Below are 22,851 nucleotides of genomic sequence, written 5' to 3'. Positions count from 1 at the left end.
ATCTTCAGAATTCATTCTATTCTTTCTTTAGAATACTAATAAAAATGATTGCATTAGAGTAGTGGTTCCCAACCTTTTCCTTTCCACTCACATACCACTTTAAGTATTCCCTATGCCATAAATGTTCTGTGATTAATAAGGGATTGCTTAAGGTGGTACGTGAGTAGGAAGGGAAGGTTGAGAATCACTGCTCTAGACTCAATTGTCACTGAAATATTTTGCTTGAGAAAAATTGTCATTGGCCCTTTTCCTTTGGAGTTATGAAACCCTGCACATAACGAGTCAATTTGGAATAATTAAAACAGTGGTTTTCAAACTTTTTCTTTCTACCCACATACCACCTTAAGCAATCCCTTATTAATCACAGAATACTTATGGCATAGTGAAAACTTAAAGTGGTATGTGAGTGGAAAGTAAAAGGTTGGGAACCACTGCATTCGAGTTTAGCTTAGTTGTCTTCAAGGCTTGAATGAAATTTCATTTCTCCAATCTTGAACACTTGCCTGTGTCTAGAGACCGATCTTGAGAAATTTAGTTCTGTGTCCATTTTTGCATCTGAACAGATGGAATTTCTGTTCTTGTAGATTTTGAGAAAGACTTACTAGTGCATGGTTTCATAGCTGCCTTCTTGTTGGTGACACTGTCCTTTTCTTACAACTAACAAGGCAGTCACACAGCTGAGTCGGCATTGTCTAGTGCACTTCAACAACAATTGATTTCATTACACTTTTGAGTAATGATTGCAATCATTGCAAATATACTTTATAGAATTTACAAATGATTTCAGTGAAGTTGTAGTGCTTGAAGCAAACTTTGCTTCGTATGCTCAATTGTAAATCAGAATTAATGAGCTTTTGCCACAAAATTGCTTTCTTCTGGGGCTGTAATTCTTGTTCTGAGGGTTGTTCCTCTCTCAAATATTCTCATCCACACTCTTGTGGTCCACTACCATATTGTAAAGTGCTCATCTTATGGGTGGACACTTTAGAAAATCTTAAAGAAAATTCACAATCTGAGAATAACAAACCAGAATAATAACTTAGTTTCATAGCAATGCGTTAACTCTTTGGACTCTGGCCATTTTAAACCTTTCATAATGTATACTCCAGACTGGGTTCAGTATGAACACCAGTATGAACCAATTGATGGTTGGGTATAAAACCAGTGCTGGTAAACAGGAGGACAGATTGTATGTGCTTGTTAGTAGCCTCTGTAAATCAGGACACAAGAGTCCAAAGGATTAATAATACCCATGAACAAATGCCATGTGATCTCAGAAAATGTACCATGCAGAAGCAAGCTATTTGTTAGGTTGAGTCTATGCTCATTAAAAAGTTACCAACTTAATTCCATCTTCCACCCAAGGTCCTTTGTTGTGCAGTCGTGCATCTTCAAGCACATGTCCAAGTATTACTTAAAGGTGAAGAGGATTAAAATCCTAAATTCTTCCTCCCCTCTACCAATTTTAGATTTGTCTCCTAGTTTTTGCTTTTCCTTGATTTTGAGTTTAGGCCCTTCCTATTTAATCTTAATTTTATTCATCCAAGTTAAAATTCCCCTGCTGCAAAGAAAAGAACCTCAGTAGAAAACAACAATCTTTTATCATTGCTGCAATTTTCCAGTCCTGGCAACATCCTTGTGAATCTCCCTGTACCGTGTCCAGTGCAGTATCATCTTTGCAGTTACGTGACATTATAGACATACAGCAAGTTAACAATCTCCTTCTGTCCGTGAGCCCAATTAACTTACAACCCCAGTACGTTTTGAACAGTGGAAGGAAACTGGAGCACCCAGAGGAAACCCACGCAGACACTGGGAGAACGTACAAACTCCTTATAGACAACACTGGTTTGCCCAAGTCGCTGGCGCTGAAGACGCTGTTTACATCCGGTACCGCACGGATGGCAGTCTCTTCAATCTGAGGCGCCTGCAAGCTCACACCAAGACACAAGAGAAACTTGTCCGTGAACTACTCTTTGCAGACGATGCCGCTTTAGTTGCCCATTCAGAGCCAGCTCTTCAGCGCTTGACGTCCTGCTTTGCGGAAACTGCCAAAATGTTTGGCCTGGAAGTCAGCCTGAAGAAAACTGAGGTCCTCCATCAGCCAGCTCCCCACCATGACTACCAGCCCCCCAACATCTCCATCGGGCACACAAAACTCAAAACGGTCAACCAGTTTACCTATCTCGGCTGCACCATTTCATCAGATGCAAGGATCGACAATGAGATAGACAACAGACTCGCCAAGGCAAATAGCGCCTTTGGAAGACTACACAAAAGAGTCTGGAAAAACAACCAACTGAAAAACCTCACAAAGATAAGCGTATACAGAGCCGTTGTCATACCCACACTCCTGTTCGGCTCCGAATCATGGGTCCTCTACCGGCACCAACTACGGCTCCTAGAACGCTTCCACCAGCGTTGTCTCCGCTCCATCCTCAACATCCATTGGAGCGCTTACACCCCTAACGTCGAAGTACTCGAGATGGCAGAGGTCGACAGCATCGAGTCCACGCTGCTGAAGATCCAGCTGCGCTGGATGGGTCACGTCTCCAGAATGGAGGACCATCGCCTTCCCAAGATCGTGTTAAATGGCGAGCTCTCCACTGGCCACCGTGACAGAGGTGCACCAAAGAAAAGGTACAAGGACTGCCTAAAGAAATCTCTTGGTGCCTGCCACATTGACCACCGCCAGTGGGCTGATAACGCCTCAAACCGTGCATCTTGGCGCCTCACAGTTTGGCGGGCAGCAACCTCCTTTGAAGAAGACCGCAGAGCCCACCTCACTGACAAAAGACAAAGGAGGAAAAACCCAACACCCAACCCCAACCAACCAATTTTCCCTTGCAACCGCTGCAATCGTGTCTGCCTGTCCCGCATCGGACTTGTCAGCCACAAACGAGCCTGCAGCTGACGTGGACTTTTTACCCCCTCCATAAATCTTCGTCCGCGAAGCCAAGCTAAAGACTGCTATGCTGTGCCGCACCTTGGGTAGCGTGGGCTCTTAGGCTGGAAGGGCTTGATACTATGCTGTATCTCTAAATTAAAAATAATGACCAGAATGTATACTATTCCCAAACTGTGAGGTATGCAATGTTGTGTAGAGTTCTGACATAATCTCACTGCTCGAATATTCTATGCCTTGGTTAATAAAGGGAAGTATTCTGTTCACCTTTTTAAGTCCTGCTAGACATATACTTCCACCATGTATAATAAAGATGGTCCTTTGGACCTTATCCCTGAAAGTTATTGAAGGCTAAAACATTTTTGTGATTATAATGTCAGGCTCAAAGAATATTAGAAAACCCTTCTAGCCAGCAGTATCTTCAACCCACTATCATCCAGAAGAAGGCACAGGAGCATCAAGATCAGGATTCAGGAATAGCTTCTTTCCACAGGTTGTGATATTGATAAATTTTAAATTTAGACCTAAAGCACGGTAACAGGCCACTTTGGCCAATAAGCCCAAGCCACCCAATTAACCTGCACCAGTGCATTTTGAATGGTGGGAAGAAATCCACGCAGATGTGCAGAGAGTGTTCAAGCTCCTTACAGACCACGCTGGTTTTGAACTCCTGTCACTGGTGCTGTAACAGCGTTGTGCCGACTGCTATGTTCACTTTGCTGAACAGTATCCTGCAACCATGCAAGTCATCCCAAAATTTGTTCATATTGTGATTATTTAGCTGATCCTTATATACTGTGTGTGCACCATGGCTTAGAGAGCTACTCTTTAGTCAGGTTGTATATCCACAAACAGATGAGAATAAACTTGATTAGGATTGACAATATTCCTGATTGCGGATGTCATTCTGCATGTCTGTTATCACCACCTGTTATTCATGAAGAGTATCCTGGTTGGATTAAAACTACATCAAGTTCCTGCATTGAAGCATTTGATGAGCGTCATAAATTTAAATTTACATCTGATGGTGGTGATGACAAACTGTGAAAGATGTCCCAGACAACTCAAGAAATGATTGTCATTCATATTTATGTCACTCTCTGATCCTGAATTAAATTCCTTCATTTTTCAAAACCATTATTGGTCCATTGCATCTTCTCATCCTTTAAATATGCAAACATCTCAATTTCATCCATTCTTGGAGGCAGAGTATTACTTGATCCAACGACTCTCTGCATAAAAAAATCTCTTTGCTTTCCTATGATCAACTTAGAACCATTGTTTTTTTCAAATAATTTTATTTAATGGAAAACCACTTAACAAACATCACAATATCGCAAACTTAATCCGAATGCAAGTGGTATGGTATATATATATAAAAAAGGAAAAAAAAGAAAAACTCCCTCTCCCAATCCTCTACAAACTTTAAAAAAAGGACAAGAAAACCACAACAGGAGCCCTTCACTTTCCGAGACTTTTAAACTTATGTATATGTATATATTCATAGAGACCGATAGGAAAAAGGGAATATTTGAGATTCATCTAAATTTTAATGCAAACAGTTTGTAAATATGGGCTCCGTATTTCACCAAATATATGATATTTATCTCTTAAATTGTTAATTTTCTCATGGAATACAATTCCAAACTTCTGCATGCCATTCTCAAATCAATATCTGACTTCCAAGTTATAGCAATTCATTTTTAGCTATTGCCAAAGCAATTTGAACAAATTTTACTTGATACATATTCAGTTTTAATTTAGGTTTAATCCCTCTAACATCTTCCAGTAAAAATAACATTGGATTCTGTAGGAATCCAACTTCAGTTATTCATTCTAATAAATTACCCAATTCAAGCCAAAAAGATTTAATTGTGGAACACTGCCAACTTGAATGCATCAAGGTACCAACTTTTTGTAAAACTATTATTGACACTTTCTAGTTTATTCGCTACCCTTTGACTCCTTGACAAGCAGAATACAGCTTTTAAAAATTTGATCAAGCATCCCACAGTGTATTGAGGATTAAAGTAGAATATTAATTTATTTTGCTTTTGATTCCTTGACTTGAGAAATTAAGCTTCCTCAAAGCTTTCCATAATTCCATTGTTGAGCACAGCAGTAGAACATTTATTCATTTCATTATTCTAAAGAAATCCAGTGACCCAGTGACTTCCCAAATAGAAATTTAATTAAAAAGCCACAACACATCAATACAAAGAATTTTGGCTGCAATAATTAGGATTGAGCACAATTTCAGGGGAGATTTTTTTTAAAGAGTGTTGTCTGCTTTGAAAATCCAGAATTAAATTGGCAATTTATATATATAATGTATATTCTAGTATCATCAAAGTTAAGTTTTACTGAATTGTGTTTGTCTAAATCATGAATTGTAAGTGGTTTGACCTGAAACTTCAATTATAATGCATTGATGTTCTTGCACATCTGATAGAACCTTGTAACTAACAGCACAGAAACAGACCCCTCTGGCCCTTCTAATCTGTGCCGAACATTTTATTGATATTTTTCTTGTAGTTAGCTAACCAAAACAGAATGCAATTCTCCAGATTTGGCCTCACCCATGTTTTGTACAACTTTAATATAATGTCCTCAACAAGACTGACAAGAAGCTTTTGCTCATTAAAATGGAATAGGATTACTTGCCAGATCTGTGAATGAGGAAAAAGGCACCCAGAATACACATTTCAAAAAGGGTGCCTTTGTGTATGGGAGGAAAGGGGTCTGTAATTATTTGAGAACTTCTGAGTAATACAGGTTTATCTTAAAATAGCCAGTCCTCCATGCCCACTGCAAGTAAAGCTCTCTTCTGTGCTTGAGATGAACTCATTATATTCCTCATAACTGAACACTGCCAATCATTTTTAACCTGGACACTTGTCAGGAAGGCTCAGCAGCAACTGCACTTCCTGAGAAGAATGAGGTGGACAAGGCTACCGGTCACCATTCTTGTCAACCTTGTACAGGAGTTCTATTGAGAGTGTTCTGACTGGTTGCATCTCAATGTGATATGGTTGTTGCAGGGAAATGGATTGGAGATCAATCCACAGGACCATAAGAGTGGCAGAGAGGATCATTGCGGTCTCTTTCCCACCCCCCCCACCCCTTTCCCCCATTGACATGATCTACCAGGATCGCTGTTTGAAGAGGGCAAGCAAAATCTTTGAGGACCTCATACACAACCTCTTTAAGCTACTCCCATTGGGTAAGAGATACAGGAGTAACAGAGCCAGAACCACCATGCTGAGAAACAGCTTCTTCTCTTCGGTAGTGAGAATGCTGAACTCCTAAATGAACTGCCCAGACTAAGCCTCCAAGATTCTCCTATTTATTATTTATTTTTATTATGTATATGTGCTTGTCTATATATGTGTTATATCTGGTTGTGTGTTTGCAGTATGCTGTTTCACCAGGTTGTACAATTGAATGATTATAAATTTGATTATTGTACAGTTGATGAGTTATAAAATCCTGAAATTTCTAGACCAAACATATTAATTTAATCAGTTTTCAGGTTATAAATTAAACTTGCATTAAGAGTGAACTTCTACCCCCAAAAATGGTGCTTTTGCAGCTTATTTCAATTTTCAGTTTAAAATCGTGAAATATCATTTCCAATATTTAGGAATTATGATTATGAAAGTTATAAAAACTTATTGAAAGAGAATTTCTTGGTATTACCTGATAAGATTAAACTATTATTATCGGGTTGGTCACCCTTATCTATTATAATGATGGGACGTATTAATTCAATTAAAATGAATATTTTACCTAAATTTTTGTATCTTTTACAAACGTTTTATTCCCAAATCCTTTTTCAGTTTGCTGGATTTGGCTATTTCTACTTGTATATGGCAGGGGGGAAAAAAACACGTATAAACAATTCCATCTTCAAAAGTCCACATAAAATGGAGGATGATCACACCCAGATTTTAGTTGTACTATTGGGCGATTAACCTAGAACATTATTATTACATTTGGATAAATCAGTGAATCACCCCTCTTGGGTAGAAATGGAATTGCAGTTCTCCACAATAAACCTCTACGTTGGCAGTTTTAGAATCCCTTTTACCATTTTCTTTTTGACACATAATCTGTTAATGAGAAATAGGTTGAGAATTTGGCTCAGTTTAGGAAATTCTTCGGGTTTAATGGTTTTTCACTAGGTAGTCCTATTACAGATGCCTATCTTTTTCAACCCTCCTTGCTGGATGCAGGTTTCCAAGAATGGCATAGAATAGGTATTCAAAGTTTTAACAATCTCTTTATTCGAGATAATTTTGCCTCTTTCAAACAATTATTAGCTAATCTAATCTTTCCAACAGACACTCTTTTAGATATTTACAAATTAGACATTTTGTTCAGTCTAAGCTTTCAGATTTTCTGAGAATTTCCAACACTAATATTCTTGATTTTTTTAAATTTAGGGTTTTTTAATATCATGTATTTATAATAATTTATTGGATTTAAAACCCCTATGGCTGGGATCAAAAGCAATTGGAAATGAGATTTGAACTTTCTCAGGTGAAGATTGGTACTCTAACTCTCAGCTTGATGAATGATTCGACATTATGTGCAAGGCAATGTTTATGACATTTTAAGGTGGTTCACAGAACTCCTCTCTTCAAACTTAAATAATCTCAATTTTATGCCGATTTGATTCACTATGTGAGGTGTAAAATTTTTAAAGTTTCCCTGATCCATGTGTTTTGGGAGTGCCCAAATTTAGAGAGATTCTAGAAAGACGACTTCCAAACTTGATATCAACAATTTTCTTAAGATTAATTTGGAACCTTGCCCGTTAATTGCTTTGGCTTATCTCGTGATCCAGATAAAATTATATCAGCATCTCAGGGAATTTTTTAGCTTTTGCCATATTGATAACCAGATGAGCAATCTTATTGAAATGGAAATATCACTCATTCTCTGCTCATACATAAACAGTGGTTAAATGATGTCCTATTTAAGATGGGAGAAAATCAGAAATAATATTAAAAATAGAAAGTTCCAATTTATGAAATATGGGTCCCATTCTTAGAATTGTTTTTATAATGGCAAGAATTAACAATTCTGTATGTTCCAGTGATTCCTTGTCTGTTTTCCGGGGGTCGCCAATTGTTTCATATTATTGATTTTTAAAAATTAATTGTATAAAGTAACTGAGGTGGGGGGGGGGGGATTAGATTTAGTTTTAAGGTTTGACATGGTCACACAGATCATTTCAATTAAATGTTTTTGAGGTATAAAGCAATTATTGGTGTAGTTTTATCTCCTTTTTTTGGCTTTTTGTATGTGCTTATTCGTATACAAATGAATTATGTAATTATCAATTCTGTTTGTTTGGTTATATGTTAAACTCAATAATTATATTTTATAAAGAAAGAAGAGTTGTCATCATGAAAATAATCTTTCACAATCTAATGATCTGAGATTAAGGTGATTCTTTATTAGTACAAAAGACGAGAGCTTTCACCAGTAATTTGCAGCAGGTAAATTCCAAGTTTATTGATGAAAGGAAATCATGAATATAGTCGTCACACTTTTTGATTTCCAAAACACAATCTGGAACAAATATCACAATTAAAGTTTCCAGAAATTAAAATCTTGACATTAACAGCATTGATAGCTCAATAAGGATTGCAAATGCTTTTGTACAATGTGGAGATTGTGGCAAACATGGCATCTATCCTACAAACAGCAAACATCTATTTTGGCAGTGTTTGCACAACTCATTATACTGTGCTAGTTGTTGCCAGTGTTCTTTAAATTGTAATATGAGGGGCTCCAATCTCCATGTGACCAAATGGTAAAGTCAGAGGAGCTTTGGTTTAATCTTTAATTTAATAATGGCAATGGATCTTCTCACCAAAGTGATGTGCCCAGATCTGAGGGAGGGACTTGATCCCAACTAATGATACAACTTAGTTACAAGAGACATTTTATTTTTAAGAAAGTTTGTCAATAGACAAATGAGCTTTTCCATGAGATACAACAGAAACTATCTGAATGAGCTCTTCCATGAGATACAACAGAAATTATCTGAATGTGATTAAGGGGATTGTCATTGGTAATAATGGGCGAATCCTTGGCAATGGATGGTGGTTCTCCCACAGACCTTGCTTTGTGCGCTGATACCCCTGTTCCTTTCCACCTCCAACCTGACATGATGTCCTTCCTGAAGGAAGGGGTGTAGAATCCATAGATAACTGGATTTGAGCAGGTGTGTAGCAAGGCAAATAAAAACAGTACAAGATTGACATATTCTGGCACATTGTGCAGTACGTCTGGCTTGAACCAGTACCACACTCCAAGTAGATAATATGGAGTCCAGCAGATGATGAAAGATGCAACTACAATTATGGTCATTTTAATTGTTTTCATTCGAGCCTTCAAAATGTAATTTGCATTCTTGGTATTGTTTCTGTAAAATAAATCTTGCTGTTAATGTTAAAGCCATAAAAATTGTTGAACCAAAGGGATATTATTTCAAAGCATTCTACAGAGCGACTACAATATTAAGCTCTCACTTTGATAGCCTGAGCAATGACACTACATGAGAAACTTGCCTCTCATCCAATCTTGGTAGACAGTTTTGTATTTCCTTCTTAAAGTGTCACTACTCTTTAATTACTTTATTGGCTTAGTGTTTGGCAGCCATTTCATGAATGGGGCAATGTTCCCTTTGGATGAAAATGTTCCATAGCAAGAACAAAGCCCAAAGCATTGGCCTCTGAGCCCCAAGGTCTCCTGACTTGGTACTGGTGAGGTATTTTAAATGTGTTCACATTGTGCAAGATCAGGGGTAGCATAGCTGGTAAAGCTACTACATCATAACTACAAGACCCATGCTCACTCCTGACCTCTGGTTCTGTCTTTGTGGAGTTTGCAGGTCTTGGAATGTGACCCAATAGTTTCCTGTGGGTGCTTTGCTTCCTCCCATCTCCCAAAGTTGTGCGAGATGGTGGGTTAATTAGACACTGTAAATTGGCTGAGTGTGAGACAGGAATCTGGAGAGAGTCAATGGCAATGTAGGAAGAATAATGTGGGATAATTTCGAGAAGGATTAGGGCACTGACTTGAAGAGTCCTATTGCTGAGCCACTCTATGCCTACTGTATATATTTGTGTAATAGTCGAATTTTGCAAATCAATTTTTAGAGGGTTGACTACTACATGCATACAACTTGACTGCTTCATTTAGGGCATCAGGAGCTCGGATGGACAGGCAGGACTAGGTGGCAAGACCAAGTTTGGGGCACCGGGAGCTCAGATGGGTGGGTGGGCTGTTGGGACTGGGTGGTGTCTGGAGGCAGGATGTAGGTAGCTCACATAGGCAGGTGGCCTGGGCCTAAGCAAGAGTTTGCGGTTGGGGCTTTGGGATCTCTGGTGGGCAGGTGACCAGAGCCTGGGCAAGAAATGACAGTCAAGCAGTCTGTAGCTCCAGTGGGTGGGCAGCCAGGGCCAAAAATGGGGGGGGGGGGGGGGTCGACTTTTAAATAGTATTGATTAACTGCACATGTCTACTTGGTAAGATCATTTCATTTGGGTGGAGGGTTAGACTCTGAAGATGTAAAGTAGAACTTGAATAGATGCCAACTTCTATTGCAGAAAATGGAGCTCATCATATAAAGACCAAATTTATGACATTGGGCTTCCCTGACATACTGGCATCTAGTTCTTTGGCTGGGCTTCGCGGACAAAGATTTATGGAGGGGTATGTCCACATCTGCTGCAGGCTCTTTGGTGACTGACAAGTCTGATGCGGGATAGGCAGGCACGGTTGCAGCGGTTGCAAGGGAAAATTGGTGAGTTGGGGTTGGGTGTTGGGTTTTTCCTCCTTTGTCTTTTGTCAGTGAGGTGGGCTCTGTGGTCTTCTTCAAAGGAGGTTGCTACCCGCTGAACTGTGAGGCGCCAAGATGCACGGTTGGAGGCGATTCAGCCCACTGGCGGTGGTCAATGTGGCAGGCACCAAGAGATTTCTTTAAGCAGTCCTTGTACCTCTTCTTTGGTGCACCTCTGTCTCGGTGGCCAGTGGAGAGCTTGCCATAGAACACGATCTTGGGAAGGCGAAGGTCCTCCATTCTGAAGACATGATCCACCCAGCGCAGTTGGGTCTTCAGCAGCATGGATTCGATGCTTGCGGACTCTGCCAGCTCGAGTACTTCGATGTTGGTGATGAAGTCATTCCAATGAATGTCGAGGATGGAGCGGAGACATCGCTGATGGAAGCGTTCTAGGAGCCGTAGGTGATGCCGGTAGAGGACCCATGAATCGGAGCTGAACAGGAGTGTGGGTATGACAACAGCTCTGTACACGTTGATCTATACTTGTCTATCCAGAGGGCTGGGTGTTTGAAAACTAGAGCTACAGGGTACAATAGTTTTGATGCAGGCTAATGCATGATACATAATCAAGCCTCACCTTGGTTCTTTTTAATCTGCTTGCTTATCTCCCAGAGAATCCTGCTGTAGCAGATGATCATAATGGTGAGACGTATAGAGTGATGAAGGTGAACATGTTATAGATGGTTTCATGCCAATGTTCGGTGAAGCTCCCATAGGTCACACACTGGATGAAGTTCACACCATGGGCATCCTGCACCTGGAAAATGAAAAGCTAGGAAAAGGAGATGGGAAGTTACTATTTGTTAGCACTTGTTTCAATGTCAGAGTGTTGTCTGTGTGGAGTTGGTGGGAGTTGTAGTGAGTGAGGACATTGAGGATGAATGGTGCTGTCAGAATGTTCAGAGCAAATGGGAGCTACAGTGAGTGGTGTCATAGTGATAAGAGAGGGTGATGCTGTTGTACATGGTTTTAGCCGGAGAGGAGTGAACAAAGTTGTAGAACGTTTAGTAAAACATGAATGTCTGCAGACACCATGAATGAAGTAAAAACACAACACTTGAGGAACTCAGCAGATCAGTGTGCTTTATATGAAAAAGATAAAGATTCATAATCAACATTTCAGGCTTGAGCCCTTCATCAAGATGTGAGCAAAATGTCAGCAGGCACCCGAACAAAATGGCAGGGGAGGGACAGGGGAGGAGCACGGTCCCACAGGCAGCAGATAATAGGTTTATAAGGGAGAGAGGGCACACCATCAAATAAAGGGAGAGAGAATGGGGTGGAGAAGTGAAGGAAAGAAGACAGAGGGTCAGGGAAGGGAGGGAGTACGGGGAGTGGGCTAGCAGTAACTGGAGATCAATGTGAATGCCATCTGGTTGGAGAGTGCCCAGACGGAAAAGGAGGTGTTGCTCCTCCTATTTGCAGGCAGTCTTGTTTCACAGTGCATGAGGCCATGGACAGACATGTTAGCATAGTTAGCGTAGCGGTTCGCGCAATGCTATTACAGCGTCCGCAACCTTGGTTCAAATCTGGTGCTGTCAGTGAGGAGTTTGTACATTTTCCCTGTGACCTGCATGGGTTTCCCATGTGCCCAAGTTTCCTATTCTGTTCCAAGGTCATCAAGGGTTGGTAGGTTAATTAGACACATGGGTGGTGCAAACTCATGGGCCACAAGTGCCTGTGACAATGCTGTATCTCTAACATATGAGGGGTTATTTTAAGTGATGTCTTGAACAGAGTGGTAACACTGACAACACCAAAAAATTGATAATTATAATAGACGACTTCAAGCTGAACACAAAGTTCATTTCAGGTTGGCTGTAGGAAGCTGGAGAAACATTAAATTAACTTTTATAGAATTTAACATGTTTAATTACATAAAGATGCTCTCAGGTTGACTGCATCTGCTGCACAACAAATGTGAGGAGCCCAGGGTTTGTCTTGGTCATTAATTTTACAACCGAAGTAGAGCTCATCGGCTTTCTTAATATGTGCAGTCAAGCAGTGTCTTTGAGCCTGAAGTGTACACTCGCCACCAATGTAACAACGTATCGCAGCTGATGCGACATTGACGAGATTTTTCTGCTGTACTAAATCTTCCCGAAGACAATAAATGCTGTGTGTATCTACACTCACTCTGCAATGCCTGAAGAATGTGTGCATCGACATAGCTTTAATCTATGTAATGCATAGCACCTGCACTGAGTGCTTGCCCAGGCATGGCTTGGACCGACCAAAACAGGTTGCTTTGCTGTACTAGAGAACTGCAAATGACAGGAAATCACAAAAATAGGTTATATCTTTTAAAAAAAACAGAATGGGATAGGAAATTTTAAGGTGATTTTGTGATCAGCAGTCCAAAATCCATAAAATACACCCAAAAGTATTCAGGAAGCAAAATGTTCATTGTCCAATGTAATGAGTGATATAGTGAATTCAAGCTGTGGGCATGCAGCATAAAAATGGCTGAAGGATGCCAAGTGCACATTTGGGCCGTCCCATGGACAGCATACCTGAGGAGTTGCCAGTAGTCCACTTACAATCCACACCATTAAAAGCATCAACTTGTTCCTGTGACCAGCACTGATAAAGCTGAATGGGTTCAGGATAACTGAATGGCGATCAATGCTGATCTCACCAGGACAAGAGCAGATGCATCCATGGCAGATAACTTCAAAAGTTTAGGACTGTGCATACCACATTTCCTGATGCATCCATGGCAGATAACTTCAGGAAGTTTAGGACTGTGCATGCCATATTTCCTGTGTGCCACTGGATGGTGAGGCTCCAGGCTGCATTCAGTGGCATCACGAAAAGAGTCACCATTAGGTCTGCGATAGCGAGGTTCAAGATTAGAACCCTGATGTGGGATCTCTTCCTCCTCGTGATGCTGAGGAGGACGGCGATGTTGCTGAACACAGACACGATGAAGAAACAATGACTCGGACTTTGGCTGCCACAGTGAAGGCTGGAGTGATCCAAGCTTCAGGAGGAGCGGGACTTGTGTTGGAGCATCTGAATTCGAAAATATGAAGCCCATCTGATTGATTAGTGAAGGCCAGTGAATCCACCATTGTCTGTTGGAGCAAAGTGTAATAGTATCAGAATAATTTCATTTTAAATGCTCTTGGAATAGAGAAATAGGTAATAGGCACATAACTGAATTTCTGCTATAGATTCCATGTGCAGGCAAACTAAATGGGAATCTTACTTAATGTAAAAAACAGCTTGTATTTTCTATGCAATTTCCTAATGATAAATCAAAGAGCTGAAACATTAACTGTTTTCTCTCCTAACACATCTGACACAACATTTCCTGCATTTATTTGATTTCAGGATTCCAGATCCTGCAATAGTTGGTTTTCATTGAACGTGCTATTGACCCCGTGTATCAGCGATACGGAGTACAATTTAACAATCTGAGGGCATGTTAAGAATTTTGGTGCACAGCTCAACCCACCATTCCTTTTTGTAGTTCTCCCTTGATATTAACTTTGCCGAAATTAGCATTTTTTGTCCATTTAAATCTTGGAGGTGAATATCTCTGTGGTAGATATTTTTCTTTTATTAGTTTACATTGCAACTTTTCTCAGACTGAAGCATGAAATATCATTCCCCCCTCCCAATTTCTTCATATTTTAATATTTATCTTTCTTGACATTCAGTAAAACCTTCAGTACCCAGCACTAATGGGGCTTGGTAGACGAGTCGATTTGTTAGTTGCTTGAGATTGTGTGATTGACGTCAATTTTAAATTTTTTTCCCTATTTATTTTCTACGATATTTTTTCTGGCTGCTTGAGGCAGAGGTCGTACAAGATTGCTGCTTGTAGGATCAGATGTCATATTTATCTGATATCCATTGTATCACTCATGTACAGCACAGTGTGGTGCTGACCAATATGTACCTACCCAAAATAAACCTAAACCCTCCCGACCTCATAACCCTCTATTTTTATTTCATCCGTGTGCCTGCCTAAGAGTCTCTTAAATGCCTCTATTGTTCTCAGCCTCCACCTCCACCTCTGGCAATGCATTCCAGGCACCCACAACACTCCGTGGAAAAAAAAACTTACTGCTGTCTCCCCTAAACTTTTCTCCCTTCATTTTGCTACTCCTGCCCTGGGAGTATATCTTATCAATGCCTCACATAATCTTGTAAATATTTATTAAAGTCATCTTTCGTCACTCCAAAGAGAAAAGCTAACCTTGCAACATATGACATATTTTCCTATCCAGGCCACTTCCTGGTAAATCTCCTCTATACTCTCTCCCTTCCAAATCCTTCCTGCAATGAGGTGATCAGAAATGTCAAAGGAGGTTGCCTCCCAGGTGGCAGTGTCAAGGAGCTGGAACATCACCTCATGACTCCTGAACTAAATTTCCCTATTAATGAAGCCCAGCATACCATAGGCCTTATTAACTATCCTATCAACCTGTGTGGATAATGAATCTGGTCAGGAGACAGACCTCTCGGTTTGGATCCCAAGCTCCCTCTGTTCTTAAACACTATATCTGACCATTAACCATGTTCTCTGCCTTCAAGTCTGACCTTCCAAAATGCATCACTTCTCAGTTATCCAGATTGAACTTCATCTGCCACTTTTCTCCCCAACTCTGCATTCTGTCCATATCCTGTTGAAACCTACAAGCTTCTTCAGTATCCACAACCTCTCCAACCTTCATATAATCTACAAACTTACTGACCCATCCCTCTACCTCTTTGTCTAGGTCATTTATAAAAATCACAAAGAGCAGGTGTCCTGAACAGATCCCTGTGGAACTCCACTAGTCACTGACCTCCAGGCAAAATAGTTTCCATCTACTACTACTCTCTGCTTTCTACAGGTAAGCCAGTTTTGAATCCACATACTCAAGGTTCCATTGATCCCATGTCTCACGATGTTCTGAATGAGTCTCCAGTGGGAAATCCATATACATCAAATCTACATTCATCCATTTGTTTCATTACCTCCTCAAAAAACTCAGTTAGACTTGAGAGGCACAACCTTCCCTCACAAAGCCATGATAGCATTCCCTGAGAAGACTGTAGTTCTCTAAAAGCTCATAAATCCTGTCTTTCTCCACTTGTCTTCCCACTACAGATGGAAGTTTCATTGGTCTAATTGCCAGGATTCTCCCTATTACCTTTCTTAAACAAGGAGATCCATTTGCCATTCTTCATTCCTCAGGCATCTCCTCTGTGGACAGTGAAGATGCAATTATTATTCCAAGAGCCCCAGCAATCTCTTCCCTCCATTTCCATAGTAACCTATGGTATATCGCATCTGGTCTTGGGGATTTATTAATCCGAATTATGATGTTTTTAAGAAGATCCAGCACTTCCTCTTTCTTAATCTTAGTCTAGCACACAGCTTGTTCTATCCTGACCTCTCCTTGACCAAGATCCTTTTCTCTGATGAGTATTGAAGCAAAGTATTCATTTAGGTTCTCCCTAACATTTTCCACCTCCAAGCTCACATTGCATCCTTTATCCTTCAACAGCCCTCCTTCACTCTTGTCATCCTTATGTTCCTCACGTATACATAGAACACCTTTGGGGTTTCCTTAATCCTACTTGCCAAAGCCTTCTCATCCCCTCTTCTTGCTCTCCCAAGTCCTTTCTTATTCCTTTCTGGCCCCCATATAATTCTCATGATGTTGGCATCCTTAATCTAATGTATGCTTCCTCCGTTCTCTTACGAGATGCTTCAACTGTTTTATCAACTACAGATCCCTTTTCCTACCATCTTTTCCTGGCCTCCAGAACCCAATGCAAGTGGTCCCTAAACATTCTCCTGAGAACACCTGATCCCAATTTAATCTACCTCATTCCTGTCTCATCCCATTGTAATTAACTATTCCCCAATTAAATACCTTTCCATTTTGTCTGCTTTTATCCTTGTCCATAGCTCTGACAAAGCACAAGGAATTGTGGTCACTATTTCCAGAATGCTCCCAAACTGATAGGTCTGTCTCCTGACCAGATTCATTATCCAGAATTAGATCCAGTGTGGCCTCCTTGTTGTCTGGTGCACATACTGCATCTGGAACCCTTCCTGGGCACACCTGACAAATTCTGCACCATTTACCTCTCTTGCAGTTAGGAGATGCCAGTCAATATTTGGGAAGTTGGTCTCTCATGACAGCAACCCTGTAATTTTTTTTTTTTCACACCATAAACGACATTAACCATGATGCATACTTTTTCCTTTTCAAATATAAACCCTGTAATTTCTGAATCATTCCAAAATCTGCCTGCTTAACTGTTCATCGGTGTCCCAAGGGCTATTTGGGGACCTGTAGACTCCTCCCAGCACAGTGAATGCTCCCTTCTTATTTATGACTTCCACCACCACTGACAGTGTAGACATTCCTTCCATAGCATCCTCCCTTTCTGCAGATGTGATACTATCCCTGACCAGTAATGGTACTCCCCCACCCCCTTTTACCTCCTATCCTATTCCTTTTAAAACATCGAAACCCTGGTACCTGTCCTTGCGTCAACCAAGACTCTGTAATGGCCCCACCATCATAGTTCCACGTACTGATCCATGCTCTAAGTTCATCTTCTTTATTCCCTGTTTGTCTTTCTTCACAACTCACAACACATTGCATCAACCTTTCCACCTTCTGCCCTATTCTCTGCCCTCGCATTCTGGTTCCCATCCCCCTGCCAACCCTCCCCAATAGCTCTAGCAAACCTTCCCACAAAGATATTGTTCCCTTTCTAGTTCAGGTGCAGCCCATCCTTTCTGTACAGGTCAGACCTTCCCCAGAAGCAATCCCAAAGATCCACAAATCTGAGCCCCTGCTCCATCTCTTCAGCCACGCATTCATCTGCCACAACTTCCTCTTCCTGCCCTCTCTAGCATGTGGCACAGGCAGCAATCCTGAGATTTCCACCCTTGAGGTTCTACTTTTCAGCTTCCTTCCTAACTCTTTCTATTCCTTCTTCAGGACCTCATTCCTACTCCTATCTATGTAATTGATACCAATGTGGAACATGACATGTGGCTGCTCACCCTCCCACTTCAGAATGCTGTGGAGTTGCTCAGAGACGTCCCTGACACTGCCACCTGGAGGCAACATACCATCTGGTAGTCTCGATCAAGTTTACAGAACCTCCTATCTATTCGCCTATCGAATCCCCAATCACTATTGCTCTCCTCTTCTCCCCCCTTCCCATCCTTGATGAAGGGTCATATTCTGTGCCAGAATTTTTCCTGGTAGATCGTCTCTCCTCTCCCCCCCCCCCCCCCCCCCCCCACCGCCAACAGTATCCAAAAACATTATACATTGCTGAGGAAACAGCTGCAGGAGTTCTCTGCATTGACTGCCCTTCCCTCTCCTAACAATCACATAGTTACCTGCCTCTTGCCTTTTGGGTGTGACTGTTCCCTTATTGCTTTTGTCTACCTCCTCTGCCTCCTGATTAATCCGGAGTTCATCCATCTCCACGTCCATTTCCATAACAAGGTCCATAAGGAGCTGCAGCTGGATGCGCCTCTTGCAGGTGTAATCATCAGGGACGATTGTGCTCTCCTAGATTTCCGACATCCTGCTATAGGACCATTCCACTGCCCTAGTTGTCATCTCCACTACCTACTCTTTGTTACTCTACAAAGACCTGATCTGACCTTACCTGTTGTACATCTTCAGCCTTTGCTCGTGAAGCCTCTCGAGGCAATGTCTCTAAATCCTCACTCGTACACTGGGCCATTCACACAATGGCCACCCCGCTTGAGCTTCCCTTCTCTTTATATTTAAATTTAGATAAACAGTACGGTAACAGGTCTTTCTGGCCCATGAGCCCATGCCACCCAATTACCCCCAATTGACCTACAACCCCTGTACGTTTTTGAAGGGTGGGAAGAAACCAGAGCACCCAGAGGAAAGCTACACATACACAAAGTGATGTGCAAACCTTTACAGGCAGCGCAGGATCGGAACCCAGTTTGCTGGCTCTGTAACAGCGTTGGGCTGACTGCTACGCAACCTGTGTGCTATCTGTCGTCCTGCCTGCAGCAAATTGCTGCTCTGCTTACCATTTAAATATTCTTGAAACAAACCCCAGCTCCTGACACTCCCCGGTTGCTGGGATATCAAAGGGCTAAAACAAGCCAACCTGTAGCTGAAAATTAGTTATCTCATCAAATATAAACATCTTAAGTGATCCTTTCCACCACAAAATGTGCTCTCTTACATTTCAGCATTAATAATCAATAAACGCTGAAGTGTTTGGTATGGAACTAGGATCCATACTAGTAGATGAGCATTTTTCTTAATATCACTTTAAAGAGAGCTTAATGAGAGGTTGAAAATGCCACTGCAATTCTATGTTGTCAGTGTGATATCCATTTCTCTCTGCTCTTTTCCCGACCTTTCTAATGTTGCATTTGAATGGCCAGTGAGAGCTTCAGAATTTTACATTAAAATTATCATTAAAAAAATTAACATGTAGTGACACAAGAATTAAAATGGGTTCTAGCTCCATGAAAACCTGAATCCAGTGGTTTGTTTTTCAGGATTGGTTTTGTGGATTTGAACTACAATTTGTGTACTATTTGTTTTTATAAAGACCAACTGGAACTGAGGCTACAAAGGTGAGCGGTTTGGTACAGTCACAGAAATAAATTATTAGTATCGTTTTTAAAAGCTAAAATCATACAATATATTTAATTCATTTTCTGCAATTAAAGTGGCTCCCTGCACCAGTATTCGATGATCAGTTGTTTTGTTGAAGAATCAGAAGGCACACTGAAATTAAGTATACTTCTAAATCAATATAAATAGCATTCAGCATGAAATAGAAAATCGTTGAAGGCAGTTAACGTACTCATACTTTTTCATACAACAAAGATGCCAGGTCTCCTCACGTTAATAACCTCACATAGTTAACTGAGAAAGCTGGATGATATACAATTAGACTTCTTCTTGGCTTGGCTTCGCGGACGAAGATTTATGGAGGGGGTAAAAGTCCACGTCAGCTGCAGGCTCGTTGGTGGCTGACCAGTCCGACGCGGGACAGGCAGACACGGTTGCAGCGGCTGCAGGGGAAAATGGGTGGGTTGGGTGTTGGGTTTTTCCTCCTTTGCCTTTTGTCAGTGAGACTATACAGTATTATTAAGGGCAAAGGTTTCAGCAATCTTAAGTAAATCACATAGTTTCTTTCAAATGCACATCTTTTTGATGAATAGTCAATTAGTAAAGTCAGGTTATTATACTAGATTATTTCAATGTTTAATGACAGCATTAATTGAAATACGAAATCATTTATATTATGATATACTTACAATATAATTGCTAAAGGATAATGTTAAAGAATTAAATAGCAATTAGTTACAACATAAGAATGATCAAATATACATGCACTTCAATTGGACTGTGTTGTCACATTAGAATATTCTATTGCCAGTTTCATTACTCTCAATTGCTTTGGTGAATTGTTTGAGATCATTTCAGTGGATAATTACTTTAATATTATGTAATTACTCTGCATAAATATAGTATTCAATTGTCAAAAAGTGCAGTTTCATCACAACACAGATTATAAGGATAAATATGGTAACTTACAACAACAGAGCAAAACCTTTTTGGAAGATTCCAGGAACCTAAACATAACCTCCTTTTCCCAACCCACACTGATGTGGCTGTCTTTGGAAATCACGACTCAGATTGCACCACTGATGTATGATCCAACAACACAGAACGATGACTGGAGATACTAGGGAAAGTTATTTTTATCAATTCAAGAGAGAACTCAGAATTTTTTCTGTGCTGTGTCATCTCAGACTACAGCTCCTCCCTTTGCCATGTGTTTGTGTTGCCATGGCTAGATTAACACATAAAAGCCAGGAAACATTTATCGAAGATAACAGCAATGTAACTTTGTATAGTTGGACATTCAACTTCAAGTTTATTATCATCAGATTGTACATATACATCCTGACAAAACATGAAACAGTGTCTCTCCAGTCTATGGTCCACACAGATACACACACAATACACAGTACATAATAATCACATAAATAATCAAAATAAATATGTATAAATATTTGGGATGATTTATATGATGCAGTAGGAGAGAACAAAGTTTCACTCCCAGATGAACTCGATGCCTTCTGTGCCTGATTTGACCACCAGAACAAGGAAGAGCCACTGAGCACCCCCATGTTTCCTGCCGATCCTCTACTGTCAGTATCCAAAAATGACACATGGGCTCCCTTCAGGTGCGTGAAAGGATCCGGAACAGACGAAGTATCGTGCTAAGAACTGAAAACCTATGCTGAACAACTGGTCAATGTATTCACAGATATTTTCAACATCTACTGTGACAGGGTGAGGCACCCACCTGTTTCAAACAGGCTTATTTCAACATCTGCCTAAATATCTCTCCACCAGTGCTACTCACATCAAGCATGATGAAGTGTTTTGAAAGGTGGTTTTGAAGCATATCAGCTCCTGGATCCATTCCAATTTGCCCACCACAGCAAGAGGTCCATGGCGGATGCCATCTCACTGGCTGTACACAATGTCCTGGAACACCTGAACAGCAAAGATGCATTCATCAAGGTGCTCATTAGCGCTAGAGCTCAGGATTCAACACCTTTATCCCCTCGAAACAAATCAGCAAACTCAAAGAATTGGTCTTCAATACTCCACTTTGCAATTGGATTCTGGATTTTCTCAATTCTGGATCTCAATCAGTGTGGATTGGCAAGAATATCTCCACAATCTCCATCAGTACCGGAACACCACTTGGCTGCATACTTAGCTCCTTGCTCTACTCACTTTACACCTAAAATTGTGTGCGACAATTACACCATCTACAAATTTGCCGATGATACCACAATAGAGGTTGTATAAAAAGGGATGATAAGTCAGCATAGGGTTGGGAGATTGAAAACGTGGCAAACTCAACGTCACCAGAACGAAGGAGCTGATTGTGGATGTTAGGAAGGGAAAACCAGAGGTGTATGATCCAGTGATCATTGGGGAAATCAGAGGTGAGTTTCTTGGGAAGTTCAAAGAACATCAAAAGTTGTCTTTGATAAATGAGCTGAACTCAGCCAAGGTACAAATCTCGGAGTTGGTCACAATATCTCCAAGTCAAAGAAGGGGAAAGAAATCAATCAGGGTCCACACTCTCAATTACTACTCAGTAAATCCTGCAAGAGAACCCTGATCTATACATGGAAAGAGCACAGGATAAGTTTTCACTCTGATGCTCTGTCATATTAACCAGCCTGCCTGATGCCTTACTAATTCGGCTCAGTATTGAAGGTTGTTCAATTAGAGTGATGTATTGGACAGCTGGCAGCTCACTAAAGAAGTATATCCATGTAAGCCAAGAGTGTTGGGAGAAAATGAGAAAGGGTCAACCTGCTAAACGAGTTGGCAATAATCTCTGCAGGATCTCACTGAGGAATGTGTTTCTTAAAGTGCAGGTGTTGTGCAAAGTCCACTGGCCATTTGTGGTTCATTGTCAACCTGCAACAGAATGGGAACAAAGTGCTCTTGTCTGGGAAGCTCAGATGGGGGGGGGGGGGGGGGGGGTTAGGTTTGTGCTGCGATGGGCTGAGCACATTGAAAATAATTCAGTGGGAAAATATTCAACTTCTGTAAAAATGCAGTTTCCAAAAGGTAACACCAAATGTGAGGTGATTTCATTTCTTGACTGATTTATTTTAAAAACAAAATTACAGTATTTCCCAATATTTAAATTAACCCTAAAATAGACAGTTTTGGAGAAAATAGCTCCTGAACGGAACTAAAGAGTAATAAATATAAAATTGGACCTTGCCCTGATGGCCTGGCCCATTTCAATTTGCTATAACCTTGTCCTTTCACTCCGCCCTGACCCACTTGGAGAATCACACCTCGTATGCCAGGCTGATGTTGATTGACTTCAGTTTGGCGTTTAATGTAATCATTCCCCAGAGGCGAGTGGAGAAGCTGTTCTCACTGGGACTCAACACCCCTCTCTGTATATTGGTAAGAAGTGGAAAATCTCATGATATCGTGCGGGAATCTCAACCTGAGTCTCATGTAGACATGATAAAGGAGATGATTGTAGACTTCTG

The 22,851-nt window shown here is 40.8% G+C and overlaps 1 pseudogene; it reads right to left on the bottom strand.

Moving 5' to 3' along the window:
• Positions 1-9,224: 9,224 nt before the first annotated feature.
• LOC138749154 (gonadotropin-releasing hormone II receptor-like) lies at positions 9,225-20,453 on the bottom strand (annotated as a pseudogene).
• Between the last annotated feature and the right edge of the window lie 2,398 nt (positions 20,454-22,851).

The sequence above is a fragment of the Narcine bancroftii genome, chromosome 14 (genome assembly GCF_036971445.1).
Source record: "Narcine bancroftii isolate sNarBan1 chromosome 14, sNarBan1.hap1, whole genome shotgun sequence".
NCBI lineage: Eukaryota > Metazoa > Chordata > Chondrichthyes > Torpediniformes > Narcinidae > Narcine > Narcine bancroftii.
The sequence above is the reverse complement of the archived record's forward strand: the minus strand, read 5'-3'. Positions and strand labels throughout refer to the sequence as shown.